At 48.2% G+C, this 21,014-nt stretch overlaps 1 pseudogene; it reads left to right on the top strand.

Annotated features, from left to right (window-relative positions):
• Positions 1 to 979: 979 nt before the first annotated feature.
• LOC125631721 (olfactory receptor 51G2-like) lies at positions 980 to 7,533 on the top strand (annotated as a pseudogene).
• The last annotated feature ends 13,481 nt before the right edge of the window (positions 7,534 to 21,014 follow it).

A 21,014-nucleotide genomic window follows, 5' to 3' on the forward strand; every position in this document is an offset into this window, starting at 1 on the left:
TTTTCATAACCATTCATTTCCATAAGCAGTGATGCTAGTGGTGATTCTGGCAAACTGGAGTGTCTGAGGGAATTGCTTAAATGATTTCTGCTTAGCGAGTGGGGTAAAACCGAAGTTCTCTGTGTTTGCCTGGTTTGGTGTGCCTTAGTTGTGAAGGACCCACAGCCTTGGGCTGTGACTGCCCTGCTCCAAGCAATTTGTCCTGAATTGATACTTTCAGAGGTGTCCCGTCAGAGGCCGCATTGCTACAGCATGCCAGCCCAGCCCCCAGGCTGCCCTAAACTCCACTGCAGTAGGGTGAGAACAGGCCAGTGAATCAAACCTCTCCTTACCATCCTCAATCTCGACAGCGCAGAGGGGAGATCTGCTGGTATAGCAGAGAATCCAGCCAGGCCTGTCACCACTCTGGTGACTGGAAGTCTGGTTCTGTGCTCCAGACACTGCTCTGTGACTCAGGACTGCTGGGTTTGCTTCCCTTGCCATGTGTCACCATGGCCAAGCCATTGGCTGCCTCTCAGCCTCTGCACAGGTGGATAAGAGCCCTGCCCTGCCTCACAGCAGTGGCGAGACATTCCAGGTGCTCAGACACTCTGAGACCCTAAGATCAGGGCGGTGTCAGGGTTCCACAGAGCATCACCTCTGACATTTGTTGATAAAAGGCTTCTTACAACAGCCTCCTGTGACAGCTGGCCTCTGGGAAGCCCCATGATTCCAGCACCTTAGTGTCTGCGACACATTTGGGGGTGCTCGGGGGTGAGAGTGAAGGGTAGGTAGTGGATTTCTGAGGGGAGTGATGGAGTGTCACAGGGATACCAGGAGTTTCAGCACAGTCACCCGGTCAGTATTTGCAACCCGTTGAATCTCAATGGGTCTAACTGCCAAACAGTGGAGCAAGGGTCACTGGGGCTTCATCTTAGATGTCTGGCTGAGAGAAAGCAGTCTCGGGGCAAAAGTCAGTTTCACACCTCAGCTCTGTAACATGGACATGGCTGAGCACTGTGGTGACTGGGCCCAGGCTCACACAGGTTTCAGCAAAGGCTGCTTCCACAAGAAAATGGCCAAAAGATGGGAAGATGCTCTCATAGACACAGGGTAACTAAGCTGTGTCCCAAGAGCTCCTTGGCTTTCCAAAAGAACATAAGATGGGCCAGCTCTGTTCCTCTATCTACAGAGCAAACCCTGTCTAACTCAGTTGGTAGTGAGACATGAGATGGATGAGTGTAGATGTGTGACAGCTGCCTGTTATTTTAAAACCATTTTCTCTAATGCTTTGTGCTATTTGACAATAAACCTTCTACTTTGAAGGAGGCTGGGTTGGACTATGCAGTGCTGGTCACAAAGCCCCCTAAAGGGAAGGGATTGTGCTGTCCAATTGAACCTGCTTGGCGATAAACTTTTAGCATAGATGAGGCGTTGTTTCCAGCTGGAAGAGTGGGACAATGATGAGACTCCCCCCAAGAGAGGAAAGGACCTAGTTAAGAGGGTAAAGAGACCATATATGCCAGTTTTAGAGCGACAATCCTGATTCTTCTTGGCCAGTATATATCTTTGTTGAGTGCTTATCAGGATTTAGAGGAGCAACTTGTTCGAGTTGCATCCAAGATAACATTCCACTCAATACAATTCTTAACTGGGTCCAAAAAACAATTATATAAGTTCATGGAGGATAGGTCCATCAATGGCTCTTAGCTAAGAGGGTCAGGGATGCAGCCCCATGCTGTGAGTGTCTCTAAAACTCTGACTGCCAGAGGATAGGAGGAGATAAGGGAGGATGGGTCACTTAATAATTGTCCTGTTCTGTTCCTTCCATCTGAGCCAACTGCACTGGCCACTATCAGAAGACAGGACACTGGGCTAGATGGACATTGGTCTGAATCCATATGGCCATTCTTCTGTTCTTAAATTGTTCCTCTGATAGATGGGCTGGTGCAGAGAAGCCTTTTCCACGGGGATCCCTCTGTTGTAGGGCTGTTGTAGCCGTCCAAACAGATGTCCATGGTAGGGGGACCATACTTCCTGTTTTGGCCAGGGCAATTCCTTTTTTAAGCCCTCTCTCAGCCTCCCTCATCTTTTTATTTCCCCCACACACACCCCAAATGAGCCATTTGTCCCGGTTGCTCTTGCTGACTTTATCAGTTGGGAGGAGGAAACAGGACTAATTCCCACTTCTGTGAGAAAAGTGGGGAAGTGGGGAATGGAAGAACGTTCTGGGGAGGTGACGGAAGATGCCAGCCCCAAAAAGGGTGAGGCAGAGGAGCGGGGGAGGGTGTTTAGCATTCCAGCCAAAGTGACATCCTCTTGAGACCTAAGTGGGCCCCTGTAGGGTTCCAGCGACGGTCAACAGTCTCGTATGGGGAGAGAAACTGGGGGTCTCCAGTTTCTCCTTGGGAAATATGGTCACCCTAAGCGGGTGCTCTGCATGGGAGGCCAATGGGGGATGAGTGCTGCCACCTACGGGTGTGGTCCTGTAGCATGAGGGAGCTGGGCTCATGGGTGGAGCTTGAGTTGGGCTGGAAAACAAGAGAGTCCTGTCCCCCTCCCCCCCCCCCCATGAAAAATTTTGACTCAAATGAAATGTTTCCTTTTCACCCATTTTTGTGGGTTAGTTTTCATAAAAAATGGATCATTGTTCTCTGAAAGCTCAGCTGCCAGGATGCTGCCCAGCTGCAGCTGCCTGGATCCCCAAGAGAAAGTGGAGGCTTTTGATCGCCTCTCCCTCATCATGGTAATGAAGGTTGCACTGACCGAGTCTCTGGCTGCACTCTGGGTATGGAAAGGTTGAAACCTCCCGACCAGTCTGTGGCTGGGGCATTGTGCCCATCAGCTACTCTAACCAGCCCTCCCATCTCTGTGCAGCACCCGCCACCCTGTTCAGCAGATGCTGTGGGCAGTGGCTACTGTGACAGGCCCTGGTAGCACATCTCTGATGAGCCTGTGGTAGCAGGGAGCTGGAGAGGGTCCTAGAGCAGTTGTGGAGGCCCAGAGATTGTGGGTGGGGTGGTCTAGCTACCAGTGGATCACTGAGCTCTGTGCCAAACTTTGGGGATCCCAGGTTCCTGCGTCCCCTTTTTCATTCCTCATGGAGAAGGGAAGGGATCCCTCCCACACCATAATGATCCCAGGAAATATTGTGGAATCCTCCTTCCCTGGCCTGCACCCTGGATTTGTAATGCAGGAAGGGGGGCTGCTGGGGGGTATAATATAATTATTATTATTCTATTTTATTTTCTTTCAGCAAGATCACAACTGTGACAGCATTGTCGTTATGACTCGGCCATTCCCAAGGTAGCCATGTGACTAATCAGAACCATACAAACAGTGATGACAAGCCTGGATTCCAGAAATACAGGCTGTAGCAGGGCTTGCGCTGTGGCCTAGTTAGGTAGGATCACCACACATCCTCTGTGATTTGGCCTCCTGCAGTTTGCCATTGTCTGTCTGGGGTTAAAGCTGTTGCACCCAAAGCCAAGCATCTGAGCTTCCCTGGAGGCCAAGTGGCCCCCAGGGGAATGTGCCAGCAGGCTTCATAAAGACACCTGCCTCCCCGTCTGAACAGATACTGCCTGCTGCCTGTGCAATCTCTAAGATGACTCCTTCTCCTTTTGGGTGAAGACCTCTGGTGTCAGCAGCTCCACGCCGAGCAGGAACTGGGTACGTTGGCAGGTTTCACTATCTTTGAAATGTGAAGTGATGTGTAAAGGCTGGAAGCTGTTTCCATGGGAAGATGTTCTGCGCAGCGGCAGAGGGTTCTCTGCTGGGCTTTTCTGGGTGGCTCAGTGATGGGGCTGGAGGGAGGGCAATGCTAGCTCGCTTGGGAACCCCTCCTCTGCATGTGCCCACGCTCCATGGGGCTGCTGAAGCTGCACAAAAATCTCACATTCAATGTGAGCAATCTCCGAGCGTTAAAACCCCAATGCCCCACGTCAGGATTTCTCAAGGGCTACCATGTCTAGAGGTGCCGTGTGCTCTGGCCCCAATACTGCCAGGCACTGAAAGAGACGATACCCCATGGAATGTCAGTGACTAGTTCCCAAATCGCCTCAGGTTTATTTATTCCTGAAAATTTAATCAGTAAATGCATTTTCAAAGGTTTTATTTTCTTGCTCGACTGTAACCACAGGAATTCAGAGCTGTGTTACTCTGTGGTCACAGGTCCAGTAGGGCATATTTCTATTTCCTGACTGGCTGAGGTCTCCAGCACTTGTGCCCTTTGGATACCGCTCAAAGTTACTGGCATCTCTGCCCTTTTCTGGTCTCCAAGAGCCAGATGTCAGACCTCAGAATCTGCCCTCTCCTAGGTTGGAATCCTGTGATCCTCCCACCCTCAGACTGCGCCCTGGGCTACAGGACACTGCAGACCAACTCTGCTTGGCCCCTCAGGTCTGCGTGGGCTCGACACCAATGGTTCTTCCCTTTGGAACACTGTGAGTGGTGGTGAGACGAGTGACCAGCCAGCCTTCTTGAACCAAACTACTGTTTAGTCTAACCAGTAGGAATAAAGAGTAACAAGGGCAAAAAAGAGGGTTTTCAACAACAGTACACTTCCTGACCCCAAGTCCTCCCACTCTGACCGGGACTCAGGCAGGCCGAGGGCCTGCAGGCTTCCCCAGCCGTGTCCATGACTGTCCGTCTGAAGAGCTTCACAGACTTCTGAATCCAGTAACGTGGCTGGAGCCCAGAAATAGGCTCTGCTAGCTTGTAGCTCTGGTGCTGTCTCTCAACCTCATTGAGGTGGTTACTGAGCAATGGCTTTCCTTGAACTATTGCTTCCCTTCCTGCTTGTTTTTCAGCAGCCTGCTATTAAACTCAGAAGAGCCATACTGGTTTCACTGAATGTAGCCATAACATGAACATCCCAATAGTTCACCCCTGTCACTATGCAGTAAACATCCCAAGAACTGGGTTTAACATGCACATTCATTATAGCAGTGCAGCTCCATGCCTGTCACAATGCTGTTTCAGTGTGCTAGATATTTTATGAATAGAGGACATAGGCAGTCTGAGAGACAGAGAGAGCAATGGACTACTTTCCTGTGGGAAATGAAGTTCCATTTCCATGAATACTCATGCATTTGACTTTGAAATCACTTCCTGCAAACCCTCATCATGCCTGAATAATAGGTGCTGGGGTCACTGTGTACTAGAGGTTTCAGAGTAGCAGCCGTATTAGTCTGTATCCGCAAAAAGAAAAGGAGGACTTGTGGCACCTTAGAGACGAACCAATTTATTTGAGCATAGCTCACAAAAGCTTATGCTCAAATAAATTTGTTTGTCTCTAAGGTGCCATAAGTCCTCCTTTTCTTTTTGTGTACTAGAGAGTGAGAGCTCAGGGAGTGAATCTTCTCTATCCTGACCCCAATGCCTGTTACCACGCCGGACACAGGCTACAGACTGACAGAACAGAACCTGAGGAGAACCAGTCAGCTATTAACCCAGGGACAGGGAGCTACTAGACTTTTGTTTGCTGATAAGGGACTGAATGAGGGCTGAGATCTGAGATCTTTTCAGATTCTGAAGAAATCCAGATAAGAGACGCTACTTTTAAGCTCCTCTCTAACCTGCAAAATCATCTCTGATGGGAAAGAATGGGTTCACATGTGTGTATGAAAGTACAGACATCTAAATGTTATGCCACAACTTTTCATTGTAATACAAATATTACAAACTAAACTTTCAGACATGCATGTATATCGAAAGCCTGCAGCAGAGTTGTTGGAATCTCTACAGGAAGGAGCAGTGGCAATTTTACTGCTTAATTGCTTTTGCTTTAGAAAGTATTTCAGAAGTGTAGAATCATAGAATCAGAAGAGTAGGATTGGAAAAGACCTCAGGAGATTATTAAAGAGGCAGTGGCATAATTTGAACACTCAGCAGTGGAGAAAATAAAAAAAATATACAGATAGTGAGGCCATCAGTGCAGGACAAATAAATAAATAAATAAATAAATAAATTCAATGACTGTTCTCACCATGCAATTGCCTTCTGTTTACACAGATATCATGATACCATGGGCCACACTCAAAGGTGGAGGGCCAGAAAGGGTGTCTGTGGGAAAGTCACACTGTAAAATCACACGTTGCTGAATCAGGCTGTGGAACTCCCAGCCACAAGATATCAATGGGGCCAAGAGTATAGTAGGATTCAAAAAGGGACTGGATGTCTATATGGGTAACCAAAAAATCAAAATACAGTAGTGAGGATAGTGTTAAAAGAGTCTTGGAAGGATCTTAAACTTTCCAGATTTACACCACAAAATATGTCTAACTAATGTGTTTCAGGGGGAAACTTTCCCTAGGAGCAGGTTATCTCATAGCTGCCTATTGCAAGGTTTCTTCCACCTTCCTCTGAAGCATCTGGAACTGGCTACTGGATACTAAGCTAGATGGACTTCAGGTCTGATCCAGTTTTGCAGTGCCTATCTTCCTATCGGTGATGTAAATCCAAAACAATGTTTTTTCTGATCTTCCTTGAGCTCCTAAGAGTCTCTAAACTTACATTGAGAGCACAATGAAGTCTAGTTAAATATTATCAAGTCTCCTGTTCTTTTTTCCTTTCAGGAAGGAAAGCTCAAAACTCCTTGGACCTACCCACAACATTACGTCAGCTGTCAATGACACCAAATTCAAATCTGTCGTGTTCTTTCTCACTGGCATAGCTGGACAGGAATACCTCCATCTCTGGATCTCTATTCCTTTCTGCTTTAGATATGTTATCTCAATAGTAGGAAATTCAGTCATTCTGTTCATTATAAAAACAGATCCAAACCTTCATGAGCCCATGTACATTTTCCTTTCCATGTTGGCTGTCACAGATTTTGGCTTATTGATAGCCACCATACCGACGATACTGAGCATATTCTTGTTTAACTCTAGTGAGATCAGCCTCAATGCCTGTTTTGCTCAGCTGTTCTTCATCCACTCACTTGCAAAAATTGAATCCTCCATGCTGTTACTGATGGCCTTTGACCGTTTCATCGCAATCTGTAACCCACTGAGATATGCTTCCATCTTAACTCCACCAAAAATAGCCAAGATGGGGTTGGTGTTTGTGCTAAGAGGGGTGGCTGTAGCATTGCCATTGCCTATTCTCCTGAAACAGTTCTGATACTGTCGAGCCAACGTCCTCTCCCATTCCTACTGCCTGCACCAGGATGTCATGAAGTTGGCTTGTTCGGATATCACAATCAACTACATCTATGGCTTGTTTACTACTCTCTTCACGTTTGGATTGGACTCTTTGCTCATCTTCCTCTCTTACATGATGATCCTCAAAACAGTGCTGAGCATCGCATCCCACACAGAGTGCCTCAGGGCCCTGAACACCTGCGTCTCCCACCTCTGCGCCGTCCTGCTCTTCTACACACCAAACATCGGCCTGGCTGTGACACACAGATTCGGGAATGGCTCTTCTCACTTGCTTCAGATTCTCCTGGGATATGTCTACCTGCTGGTCCCGCCCCTGATGAATCCAATCGTGTATAGCGTGAAAAGCAAACATCTTCGTGCGAGGATAATCAGGGCGTTTGTCAAGTGAAGAGTGATTTCATCCCCCATCTCCAGCACTGGACACACAGTAGACAAAAAACACAAGTGACAGCCACAGCCACCTGCTCCATCCTGGTTCCTTTTACCCTAAGGCCCCTCTCTCTGCCCTATCTCTTCCCCCAAGGTCCCACCCCTACTACTCCCCTTTACCCGAGACTCTTCCCCATCCCCAGGCTACAGCCCAGAGCCAGGATGTGGTAAGAGCTACCCAGAGAGCCACAACACCTTGAGGAGCCAGAGACTCTCCACATTTTACCCACCCAGGATGTGAAACCCAGGGAAGGTGGACAGTTCAGGGATTGAAACAGCAGCCTGAGTTCTGGTAGCAGCTTTTACCATAGCCCGACTCTGGCCTGGCTGGGAGGCAGAGAGTCAAGGAAAGTGGAGGAGCAGGGGGCAGGACTTAGTGGAAGAGATGGGGCGGGGAGCAAGGCTTCAGAAGAAAAAGGGGAAGAAGGGGCAAGTCTGGAAAAACGCTGACCCCAGCAAGTAGGATGCAGGGGTGTGGGGGTTCCTGAGTAAAGGAGGAAGATGAGGCTGGAGGGTCGGACAGCCTGTGTGTTGGAGAAGATTAAATTAATGTGACCCCACAAAGGGGGCTCCTCTTTTAAGTATCCCAGGTTGAGAGTAAGTCATTGCTTAGACCTTATCTTTGAAAACTCATTGCAATCAGGGGAAGTCCCGGAAGACTGGAAAAAGGCTAATGTAGTGCCAATCTTTAAAAAAGGGAAGAAGGAGGATCCTGGGAACTACAGGCCAGTCAGCCTCACCTCAGTCCCCGGAAAAAATCATGGAGCATGTCCTCAAGGAATCAATTCTGAAGCACTTAGAGGAGAGGAAAGTGATCAGGAACAGTCAGCATGGATTCACCAAGGGCAAGTCATGCCTGACTAATCTAACTGTCTTCTATGATGAGATAACTGGTTCTGTGGATGAGGGAAAGCAGTGGACGTGTTATTCCTTGACTTTAGCAATGCTTTTGAAATGGTCTCCCACAGTATTCTTGTCACCAAGTTAAAGAGGTATGGGCTGGATGGATGCACTACAAGGTGGGTAGAAAGTTGGCTAGATTATCGTGCTCAACGGGTAGTAATCAATGGCTCCATGTCTAGTTGGCAGCCGGTATGAAGTGGAGTGCCCCAAGGGTCGGTTCTCAGGCCGGTTTTCTTCAATATCTTCATTAATGATCTGGAGGATGGTGTGGATTGCACCCTCAGGAAGTTTGCGGATGACACTAAACTGGGAGGAGTGATAGATACACTGGAGGGTAGGGATAGGATACAGAGGGACCTAGACAAATTGGAGGATTGGGCCAAAAGAAATCTGATGAGGTTCAAAAGCGACAAGTGCAGAGTCCTGCACTTAGGACGCAAGAATCCAATGCACCACTACAGACTAGGGACAGAATGGCTCGGCAGCAGTTCTGCAGAGAAGGACCTCAGGGTGACAGTGGATGAGAAGCTGGATATGAGTCAACAGTGTGCCCTTGTTGCCAAGAAGGCCAATGGCATTTTGGGGTGTATAAGTAGGGGTATTGCCAGCAGATTAAGGGATGTGATCGTTCCCCTCTATTCGGCATTGGTGAGGCCTCATCTGGAGTACTGTGTCCAGTTTTGGGCACCACACTACAAGAAGGATGTGGATAAATTGGAAAGAGTCCAGCGAAGGGCATCAAAAATGATTAGGGGTCTGTAACACATGAGTTATGATGAGAGGCTGAGGGACCTGGAATTGTTTAGTCTACGGAAGAGAAGAATGAGGAGGGATTTGGTAGCTGCTTTTAACAAACTGAAAGGAGGATCCAAAGAGGATGGATCTAGACTATTCTCAGTGATAGCAGATGACAGGACAAGGAATAATGGTCTCAAGTTGCAGTGGGGGAGATTTAGGTTGGATATTAGGAAAATCTTTTTCACTAGGAGGGTGGTGAAAAACTGGACTGGGTTACCTAGGGAGGTGGTGGAATGCCCTTCCTTCGAAGTTTTTAAGGTCAGGCTTGACAAAGCCCTGGCTGGGATGATTTAGTTGGGGATTGGTCCTGCTCTGGGCAGGGGGTTGGACTAGATGACGTCCAGAGGTCCCTTCCAACTCTGATATTCTATGATTCTATGATTCTTAGAGGGAAGGTCAGTGTGCCTACAGGGCCACCTCAGGCCTGAAGGAGGCAACATAGGGTGGATCCTGTTCACATGGACTTGGCCAGAGTGTGCTGTGCTCTAGGAAGCTGTTACCTGGGCCGATGTAAGCCTAGCCCTCAGGCTGCTCTAAACTCCAGTGAGGCAGGGGGAGAACAGGCCAGCGAATCAAACCTCTCTAACTGGATCCGTGCCATCCCTGCTCTCTGCCGTCCATGGGGGAGCTCTGCTGGCGCAGCAGACAATCCAGCCGGGCCTGTCACCATTCAGGAGTCTGGAAGGCTGGTCCTGTGGTCTGGCCATGGCTCTGCAACGCAATGCAAGAGAACTGGGTTTCATTCCCTTACTTTGGGCAAGCCATTGCCTGCCTGAGCCTCTGCTCAGGTGTATAATAGCTCTGCCCTGCCTCACAGGAGTGGCAGGAGGATAAATACATTCAAGGTGCTCAGATACTCTGAGACCCAAAGATCAGGGCGCTGTCAGGGTTCCACAGAGCAACACCTCAGACATTTGTGTATAAAAGTCCTTTTATCACAGCCTCCTGTGACAGCTGTCTTCTGGGAAGCCCCGTAACTCCAGACCCTTGGTGTCTGTAGCAGATGTGGGGATGCTTGGGGCTGACAGTGAGGGGTAGTTATCGGATCTCTGAGGGGAGCAATGGAGTGTCACAGGGATGCCGGGAGTTCCAGCACAGTCACAGGACCAGTGTTTGCAAGCCATTGAGGCCGAATCGGTTTAACTGCCAAACAATGGAGGAAGCAGCACTGGGACCTCATCTTAGATATCTTGCTGCGAGAAAACAGTCTCAGGGCAAACGTCAGCTCACCCCTTGGCCCTGAAACATGGACATGGCTGAGCGCTATGGTTACTGGCCCAGGCTCACACAGGTGGCACCAAGGGTTGCTTTCACTAGAATGGAGTAAACAGATGGGAAGATGCTCTCAGAGACACAGGGAAAGTAGGATGTGTCCCAAGAGCTCCTTGGTTTCCCTAAAGAATGTAAATGGGCCAGTTCTGTTCCTCTGTCTCCAGAGCAAAGTCTGTCTAACTCAGCTTGTACTGAGACGTGAGATAGATGAGTGTAGACGTGTGAGAGCTGCCTGCTATTTTATAACCATTTTCTCCAATGCTTTGTGCTGTTTGCTAATCAACCTACTAGTTTTAAGGAGGGTGGGGGTGAGTCTATAGCTCTGGTCACAAGCATCCCAAATGGAATAGACTGAGGTGTCCAATCAGATCTGCTTGTTGATAAGCATTTAGCACAGATGCAGCATTGTTCCAAGCTCAAAAAGTGGAACAATTGTAAGACTCCCCGCAAGACAGGAAAGGACCTGGTTTAGAGGGTACAAAGATGATATACCCCGGTTTTATTGTGGCAGTCCCAATTTTTCTTGGCCAGCATCTATCCTTATTAAGTGCCTGTCAGCATTCAGAGGAGCAACTTGTTCAAGTTGCAGCCAAGGTACGATTCACTCAAGACAATGATTCATAGCCCTGGTCTACATTACGAATTTCTTGTTTCTTGACTTTAGCAAAGCTTTTGACATGGTCTCCCACAGTATTCTTGTCAGCAAGTTAAAGAAGTACGGGCTGGATGAATGCACTATAAGGTGGGTAGAAAGTTGGCTAGATTGTCGGGCTCAATGGGTAGTGATCAATGGCTCCATGTCTAGTTGGCAGCCGGTGTCAAGTGGAGTGCCCCAGGGGTCGGTCCTGGGGCTGGTTTTGTTCAACATCTTCATAAATGATCTGGAGGATGGTGTGGATTGCACTCTCAGCAAATTTGTGGATGATACTAAACTGGGAGGAGTGGTAGATACGCTGGAGGGCAGGGATAGGATACAGAGGGACCTAGAGAAATTGGAGGATTGGGCCAAAAGAAATCTGATGAGGTTCAATAAGGATAACTGCAGGGTCCTGCACTTAGGACGGAAGAACCCAATGCACAGCTACAGACTAGGGACCAAATGGCTAGGCAGCAGTTCTGCAGAAAAGGACCTAGGGGTGACAGTGGACGAGAAGCTGGATATGAGTCAGGAGTGTGCCCTTGTTGCCAAGAAGGCCAATGGCATTTTGGGATGTATAAGTAGGGGCATAGCAAGCAGATCGAGGGACGTGATCGTTCCCCTCTATTCGACATTGGTGAGGCCTCATCTGGAGTACTGTGTCCAGTTTTGGGCCCCACACTACAAGAAGGATGTGGATAAATTGGAAAGTGTCCAGCGAAGGGCAACAAAAATGATTAGGGGTCTGGAACACATGAGTTATGAGGAGAGGCTGAGGGAACTGGGATTGTTTAGCCTGCAGAAGAGAAGAATGAGGGGGGATTTGATAGCTGCTTTCAATACCTGAGAGGGGTTCCAGAGAGGATGGTTCTAGACTATTCTCAGTGGTAGAAGAGGACAGGACAAGGAGTAATGGTCTCAAGTTGCAGTGGGGGAGGTTTAGGTTGGATATTAGGAAAAACTTTTTCACTAGGAGGGTGGTGAAACACTGGAATGCATTGCCTATGGAGGTGGTGGAATCTCCTTCCTTAGAAGTTTTTAAGGTCAGGCTTGACAAAGCCCTGGCTGGGATGATTTAATTGGGGATTAGTCCTGCTTTTGAGCAGGGGGTTGGACTAGATGACCTCCTGAGGTCCCTTCCAACCCTGATATTCTATGATTCTATGATTCTATGATTTAGGTCGGATTTAGCAACATTAAATCAGTTTAGCCCTGCACCTGTCCACATTACAAAGCCATTTTTTTCCGAATTTAAGGGCTCTTAAAACCGGTTTCTCTACTCCTCCCCGACGAGTGGATTAGTACTGGAATCGACCTTGCTGGGTCCAATTTAGGATAGTGTGGACGCAATTTGACAGCATTGGCTTCCGGGATCTATCCCAGAGTGCTCCATTGTGACCAATCTGGACAGCACTCTCAACTCAGATGCACTGGCCAAGTAGACAGGAAAAGCCCCGCAAACTTTTGAATTTCATTTCCTGTTTGGCCAGTGTGGCGAGCTGATCATCACAGGTGACCATGCAGAGCTCATCAGCACAGGTGACCATGCAGTCCCAGAATCGCAAAAGAGCTCCAGCATGGACCAAACGGGAGGTACTGGATCTGATCGCTGTATGGGGAGAGGAATCCGTGCTATCAGAACTCCATTCTAAAAGACGAAATCCCAAAATATTTGAAAAAGTCTCCAAGGGCATGAAGGACGAGGCTAGAACAGGGACCCGCAGTAGTGCCGCGTGAAACTTAAGGAGCTCAGGCAAGCCTACCAAAGAACCAGAAAGGCAAACAGCTGCTCCGGGTCAGAGCCCCAGACATGTCGTTACTATGATGAGCTGCATGCCATTCTAGGGAATGCCCCTTTAGCTACCCCAGCCCTGTGCGTGGACTCCGTCAATGGACTCTCACACAACAGGGATGCAGATTTCAGAGATGAGGAAGATGATGGTGAGGAGGAAGTTGAAGCACAGCAAGCAAGCGGAGAAACCATTTTCCCCGACAGCCAGGAACTGTTTCTCACCCTGGATCTAGTACCCCCCCACACCCACCGAAGGTGGGCTCCTGGACCTAGAAGGCAGAGAAGGGACCTCTGGTGAGTGTACCTTTGTAAATATAATACATGGTTTAAAAGCAAGCATGTTTAATGATTAATTTGCCCTGAAGACTTGAGATGCATTCGCGGCCAGTACAGCTACAGGAAAAGTCTATTAACGTGCATGGGGATGGAGTGGAAATCCTCCAGGGACACCTCAGTGAAGCTCTCCTGGATGTACTCCCAAAGTCTTTGCAAAAGGTTTCTGAGGAGGGCAGCCTTATTCCGTCCTCCATAGTAGGACACTTTACCCTGGCAGGCCAGCAGTACGTAGTCTGGAATCATTGCATAACAAAGCATGGCAGCGAATGGTCCCAGTTTTTGTTGGCATTCAAGCAACATCCATTCTTTATCTCTCTGTGTTATCCTCAGGAGAGTGATATCGTTCATGGTCACCTGGTTGAAATAGGGGAATTTTATTAAGGGGCCATTCAGAGGTGGCCGTTCCTGCTGGGCTGTTTGCCTGTGGCTGAACAGAAATCAGCCCCGCGATTCGGGCAGGGATGAAGTGATCATCCCAGAGAATTGTGTGTCTGTGTGTGTGTGTGTGGGATGGGGGGTTAGTTGGGTTTGTGCTGCACATTAACCAGAAAACTGCAGCCCCTCCTTTTAAAGGGCCAGCCCAACGGGTGCTTTGTATGGGAAATCAGGGCACTGCTGTTTGAAACCATTCTCACATGTTAGGAAGGCTAAAGAAGCCAAAAGACTGTGGCTTACCATGGCTCCCTGCAAGCCGAATTCTGTTGTCCGTCAGCCCTGTGTGTGTGATCTCTCACAACAAACTGGCAGGCCTTTGATATAACAGGCAAAATGCAACCTTGTAAAGAAATCACACCTGCTATGTAATGTTAACAGCTTGGTTCAGCATGAAAGAGTCAACCCATTGTTCTCTAAAATGTCTCTTTTTAAAGACTAATCTCCCTTTTCTCCCTCCCGCAGCTGAAAATGTTTCATTGCTCCATGTATCATCTCCATCCCAGAGGCTATCAAAGATGAGAAGCTGAAATAAACCGCACTCTTGATGAAATGTTCTCTGAGCTCATGCAGGCCTCCCACGCTGAAAGAGCCCAGCACAATGCGTTGAAGGAGACAATGTCAGAGTCCAGGAAAGCACAAATCAACGCGAGGACAGGAGGGATGAGCGAGAGAAGAGATGGCGTCAGCATGATGAGAGGAGGCAGGATGCAATGCTGAGGCTACTGGAGGATCAAACTGATATGCTCCGGCATATGGTTGAGGTGCAAGAAAGGCAGCAGGAGCACAGAAAACCACTGCAGCCCCTGTGTAACCAACCGCCCTCCTCCCCAAGTTTCATAACCTCCTCACCCAGACGCCCAAGAACGTGGTGGGGGGACATCCGGGCACCCAACCACTCCACCCCAGAGGACTGCCCAAGCAACAGAAAGCTGGCATTCAATAAGTTTTGAAGTGCAATGTGGCTTTGTCTTTCTGTCCTCCCCTCCTCCCGCACCCCACCCGGTGCTTCCCTCCTCCCCCATCCCTCCTGGGTTACCTTGGCAGTTATCCCCCCATTTGTGTGACAAATTCGTAAAGAATGCATGAATTTGAAACAACAATATTTCCAAATAGCCCTTAACCTGTTATTTCACCACCAAGAGCTGCTCACCTTCACGAAGGGTCCCATACTTTCCCTGACCTTCTTCTTATTGCTAACATACCTGTAGAAACCCTTCTTGTTACCCTTCACATCCCTTGCTAGCTGCAACTCCAAATGTGCTTTGGCCTGCCTGATTACACCCCTGAGTGTTCAAGCAATATTTTTGTACTCCTCCCTAGTCATCTGTCCAAATTTCCACTTCTTGTAAACTTCCTTTTTGTGCTTAAGCTTACTGAAGTTTTCTCTGTTAAGCCTGCCGTAATTGCTATTCTTTCTGCTATTCTTCTCCTTACAAGAAGACTTTTCATAGAAGTAAAAAAGAATCATCTGTGTAAAATCAGGATGGTGAATACCTTACAGGGTAATTAGATTCAAAACATAGAGAATCCCTCTAGGCAAAACCTTAAGTTACAAAAAAGACACACAGACAGGAATATTCATTCTATTCAGCACACCTATTTTCTCAGCCATTTCAAGAAATCATAATCTAACACATACCTAGCTAGATTACTTACTAAGTTCTAAGACTCCATTCCTGTTCTGTCTCCAGAAAAAGCATCACCCACACAGACCCAGACCCTTTGTTTTTCTCCCTCCTCCCAGCTTTTGAAAGTATCTTGTCTCCCCATTGCTCATTTTGGTCAGGTGCCAGCGAGGTTACTTTTAGCTTCTTAACCCTTTTCAGATGAGAGGATTTTTCCTCTGGCCAGGAGGGACTTTAAAGGGGTTTACCCTTCCCTTTATATTTATGACACGCCCCCCAAATCTCAGCTAGGGTGAAACGTTGGCTGGGATTTCTTCCTGGAGCTCTAGGAAAAAACAGAGTTAATAAGACACATGCACCTCTAAATATACTACCAAGTACATAAAGACTAACAATATTTTGCACATCTCAAGGATGATTTTAACCAGTTGATTCCGGGAAACTTTCACGGGAGAGTGCATCAGCCACTTTGTTAGAAGCTCCTGAGTCGTGTTGGATGTTGAAATCAAAATCTTGGAGAGCTAAACTCCACTGAATAAGTTTTTTGTTATTTCCCATGGTGGTCTGAAGCCACTGTAGCGCAGCATGGTCAGTTTTCAGTGGAAACGCCATCCCCAAACATATGGGCGTAGCTTTTCCAGGGCATAGACAATGGTGTAACATTCTTTTTCACTGACTGACCAGTTGCTTTCCCTCTCAGAGAGTTTTTTTGCTGAGAAACATGACTGGGTGGAATTCTTGATCCGGTCCTTTCTGCATTAAACTGTTCCCACACCACGCTCGGACGCATCTGTGGTTACTAGGAATGGTTTGTCAAAGTCTGGGGCCCTTAGTACAGGGTCAGACATGAATGTCTCTTTAAGCTGGTTAAAGGCCTTCTGACACTCTGCGGTCCACTGAATGGCATTTGGCTGTTTCTTTTTGGTTAGATCTGTCAGTGGAGCGGCGATTTGGCTGTATTGTAGTACAAATCATCTGTAATAACCGGCCACGCCTAAGAAGGATTGAACCTGTTTCTTTGACTTTGGGACAGGTCACTTCTGGATAGTATCCACTTTGGCCTGTAGGGGGCTGATAGTTCCTTGACCCACCTGGTGTCCAAGGTAAGTCACTCTGTTTAGGCCTATTTGACACTTCTTAGCCTTAACAGTTAGTCCTGCCTCCCTTATGCATTCAAGGACTTTTTGTAGATATTCTAGGTGTTCTGCCCAGGAATCCGAAAAGATGGCCAACTCATCAAGGTAGGCAACTGCATATTCTCCTAATCCCACTAGGTGACCATCTACAAGTCTTTGGAAGGTGGCGGTTGCATTTCGCAGCCCGAAAGGGAGTACATTAAATTCATACAGCCCGAGATGTGTGGTGAAGGCTGACCTTTCCTTGGCAGATTCATCTAGCGATACCTGCCAGTACCCCTTGGTTAAGTCCAAGGTAGAGATGAACTGGGCCCGTCCCAGTTTCTCTAATAGTTCATCTGTGCATGGCATTGGATACTTGTCTGGGCAAGTTACAGCATTTAGCTTACGGTAGTCCACGCAAAAACATATCTCCCCATCTGGTTTGGGAACTAGAACCACTGGAGATGCCCATACACTTCCAGAGGGGCGGATTACACCCATCTGTAACATATCCTGGATCTCCCATTCTATAGCACTTTTAGCTTGAGGAGACACCCGGTAAGGTTGGACTTTAACTGGGTGAGCATTACCTGTGTCAATGGAGTGGTATGCCCGTTCAGTCAGTCCTGGGGTGGCTGAGAATGTTGGCGCGTAGCTAGTGCACAGCTCCTGGATCTGCTGTCGCTGCATACGTCCAAGATTCATGGAGAGGTTCACCTCTTCCACACCACCAGCACTTTTCCCTTCGTAGTAGACACCTTCAGGGCACTCAGCGTCGCCTCTTCCCTGGGCTGTATACTGACAAACCTTTAATTCTCTGGAATAAAAGGGCTTTAGAGAATTAATATGGTCCACCTTAGGCTTTGGGTTGGAGGTGGGGAATGCTATGAGATAATTAACAGCTCCCAGGCGCTCCTGGACCGTGAATGCCCCTTCCCATGATGCTTCCATTTTATGGGCCTGGAGCACCTTTAAGACCATGACCTGGTCCCCTACTTTGAAGGAACGCTCTCTGGCATGTTTATCATACCAGGCTTTTTGCTCTTTTTGAACATCCTGTAAGTTTTCTTTAGCAAGGGCTAAAGAGGTTCAGAGGGTGTTTGTAGGTTGGTTACAAAGTCCAGAAGGTTAGTTCCTGGAGAGGTGTAAATGCCTCCCATCGTTGCTTCACCAATTGTAAGGCCCCTTAACCTCACGGCCATATACAAGTTCAAATGGGGAAAACCCTAAACTGGGATGTGGTACAGCTCTGTAGGCAAAGAGCAACTGCTGCAACACTAGGTCCCAATCATTGGAGTGCTCAATTACGAATTTACGTATCATGGCCCCCAAAGATCCATTAAACTTCTCCACCATGCCATTTGTTTGATGGTGATAAGGAGTGGTGACCAAGTGATTTACCCCATGAGCTTCCCAAAGGTTTTCCATAGTTCCTGCCAGGAAATTAGTCCCTGCATCTGTGAGGATGTCGGAGGGCCAACCTACCCTGGCAAAAATGTCTGCTAGTGCCTGGCACACACTTTTAGGCCTTGGGTTGCTTAGAGCTACTGCTTCTGGCCATCGGGTGACAAAATCAATGAAAGTCAGTATGGACTGCTTTCCTCTGGGGATCTTTTTTGGAAAAGGACTCAGAATATCCACAGCTACTAGCTGAAATGGAACTTCAATGATGGGGAGTGGCTGGAGAGGGGCTTTGACCTGGTCTTGGGGTTTTCCCACTCTCTGGCATACTTCATAAGACCGGACATAGGTAGAAACATCCTTGCCCATTCCCTCCCTGTGGAATGACCCCCCCAAACGGTCTTTGATCCTGTTCACCTCAGCATGGCCACTAGGATGATCGTGGGCTAAGCTCAAGAGCTTGGCCCGGTATTTAGTTGGAACTACCAACGGTCTCTGAGAATGCCAGTCTTCCTGGTGTCCACCAGAAAGAGTTTCCTTGTATAAAAGTCCTTTTTCTACAATAAACCTGGATCGATTAGAAGAGCTGAGAGGCGGTGGGTTGCTCCGTGCCACCGTCCAAGCTCTCTGGAGGCTCTCATCTGCTTCCTGTTCGGTCTGGAACTGTTCCCTTGATGTTGGAGACATCAGTTCCTCATGGGATTGTGGACCTATGCTTGGTCCCTCTGGAAGCGATGTAGGGGATGGGGCTGTTTCTGTTGACTGTGAACTGCTCTCCGCTGGGACACTATGTTGGGGTTCACGCTCCGGCTGAGCCTCTTTTGTAGGGTTATGGGCTGCTGCCGGTTCAGGTTCGGTGGGGCCCTCTGGTGTTGAGGTTGCAAGTACTGGATTCAGTGCTGGCAATGGGTCTGGTGGTGGTTGTTCCGCTGGTTCCGGTTCTGGGGCTGGTTCCCTCTGGGTCTCTGAGACTTGATCCACTACTGCTGTTGCAGAGATTGGCCTGGGGTCCGGCTCCATCACCTCTGACCGGGTCCTGATAGAAGATTCCGGAACAAAGGTAGGCCTCCCGGCTTGCTTAGCCTGGCTGCGGGTAACCATTCCCACCCTCTTGGCCCACTTCACATGATTGGCCAAGTCTTCCCCCAACATCATGGGAATGGGATAATCATCATAGGCTGCAAAAGTCCATGTTCCTGACCAGCCCTGGTACTGGACAGGCAACTTGGCTGTAGGCAAATTGGAAGAGTTGGACTTGAAGGGTTGAATCGTCACGTGGATCTCTGGGTTGATTAAATTGGGGTCCACTAAGGAAGCATGGATAGCTGACAGTTGTGCTCCGGTGTCCCTTCACACGGTGACCTTCTTCCCGCCCACACTCACAGTTTCCCTCCGCTCAAAGGGTATCTGGGAGGTATCTGGGCCTGCGGATATCTGGTGTGATTCCGGTGCAATGAACTGTAATCTGTTGGGGTTCTTGGGGCAGTTGGCCTTTACAGGCCCCAGCTCGTTACATTTAAAACATCATCCAGCTGACGGGTCACTGGGATGAGGCGGGTTGCTGGAGAACGGGGTGGTGGGACAATAAGGGGTCTGGAGGGTTCTTTGGGAGGAAGGTGGAGCTTTGGGCAGCCTCCGGGAATAGGGTGTAGTCTGGGGTTGTCCCTTCTGGACTCCGCTCCAACTGCGATCAGTTTTCTTCTCCTCTGCCACCTCTTCCCATGTGGCTCCAATCTCTCCTACCTCAATTACAGTTTTTAGCTTCCCATCTAGGATGTATCTTTCTATTTCCTCAGGAACACCCTCTAAGAATTGTTCCATTTGCATTAGGAAGGGCAAATTTACTGGAGATTCAACACTGACTCCTGATATCCAGGCATCCCAATGTTTCCCAATGTGGTAGGCATGTCGGGTAAATGACACGTCTGGTTTCCACCTTAGGGCTCTGAACCTCTGACGAGAATGCTCGGGTGTTATCCCCATTCTGACTCTCACCTTGGATTTAAACAGTTCATACTTGTTCATGTGTTCTTTAGGCATTTCAGCTGCCACCTCAGCTAAGGGTCCACTGAGCTGCGGCCTCAGCTCTACCATGTATTGGTCAGTCAAGATGCTGTACCCAAGGCAGGCCCTTTCGAAGTTTTCTAAGAGGGCCTCAGTATCCTCGCCTGCCTTGTAGGTGGGGAACTTTCTGGGATGGGAAGTGGTACCTTGAGAAGGATTGCTAGGGTTTGTTGGTATATTCTGCTGAGCCTTTATTTTCTCCATCTCCTCCACATGCTTCCTCTCTTTTTCCTTCTCCTCCAGTTCTTTGGCCCTTGCCTCCATTTCTTTGTCCCTTGCTTCCATAGCTCTCCTGTGAGTAGCCGCTTGGTGTTCTTCTGCCTCTTTCGCTGCCTCACTTTCTTTGTCCTTTGCCTCCATCTCTTTGTCCCTTGCCTCCATCTCTTTGTCCCTTGCTCCATCTCCCTCCTGTGGGCAGCCTCCTGTACCTCCTTCTCCAGCCGCATGAGTTCTATCTGTCTTTCATGTTCCTTTTGTTTTTCATCAGCCTGAAATCTGGCTAATTCCGGCTTTTGTTGAGCCGTGGAGTCTGTCATCCTAACCTCTCTGTTTTTAACTAACTTTACACCCGAGGTTTAGAAATAAAACAAACAAAACTTGGCTTGTAAAATTTTGCTGTGCTGGAATAGCATACCTATTCTCTGATAGTGATTGTCAGCCTACTGAAAAATTTAAAAAAAAAAAAAAAGACCCAAAAACTAACACTTTTGTCTTCAGGCAAATAGGTAGAAATCCCCTCTAGTTGCTCTTAGGTCTGTGAAGACTTTTGAATTTCCCTGCAGGAGGTTAACTACTCTGCCTTTAGGAAGAGAAACTGCAGCTCCCAAAGACAATTCCCTTTTGTCTCTGCTCTGGCCCCAAAGCAAAGCAAAAAAAGCCAACTTCCAACTATTGCCAGTTGGAGACCTGCTTTCTAGCAGCACAAAGGATTTTAAAAATCACACGATCCATCGTCTACAGCCAAGCTCTGCGATACAACCGCATTTGCTCCAACCCCTCAGACAGAGACAAACACCTACAAGATCTCTGTCAAGCTTTCTTACAACTACAATACCCACC

This window comes from Caretta caretta, chromosome 1, assembly GCF_965140235.1.
Source record: "Caretta caretta isolate rCarCar2 chromosome 1, rCarCar1.hap1, whole genome shotgun sequence".
Classification (NCBI taxonomy): Eukaryota; Metazoa; Chordata; order Testudines; family Cheloniidae; genus Caretta; species Caretta caretta.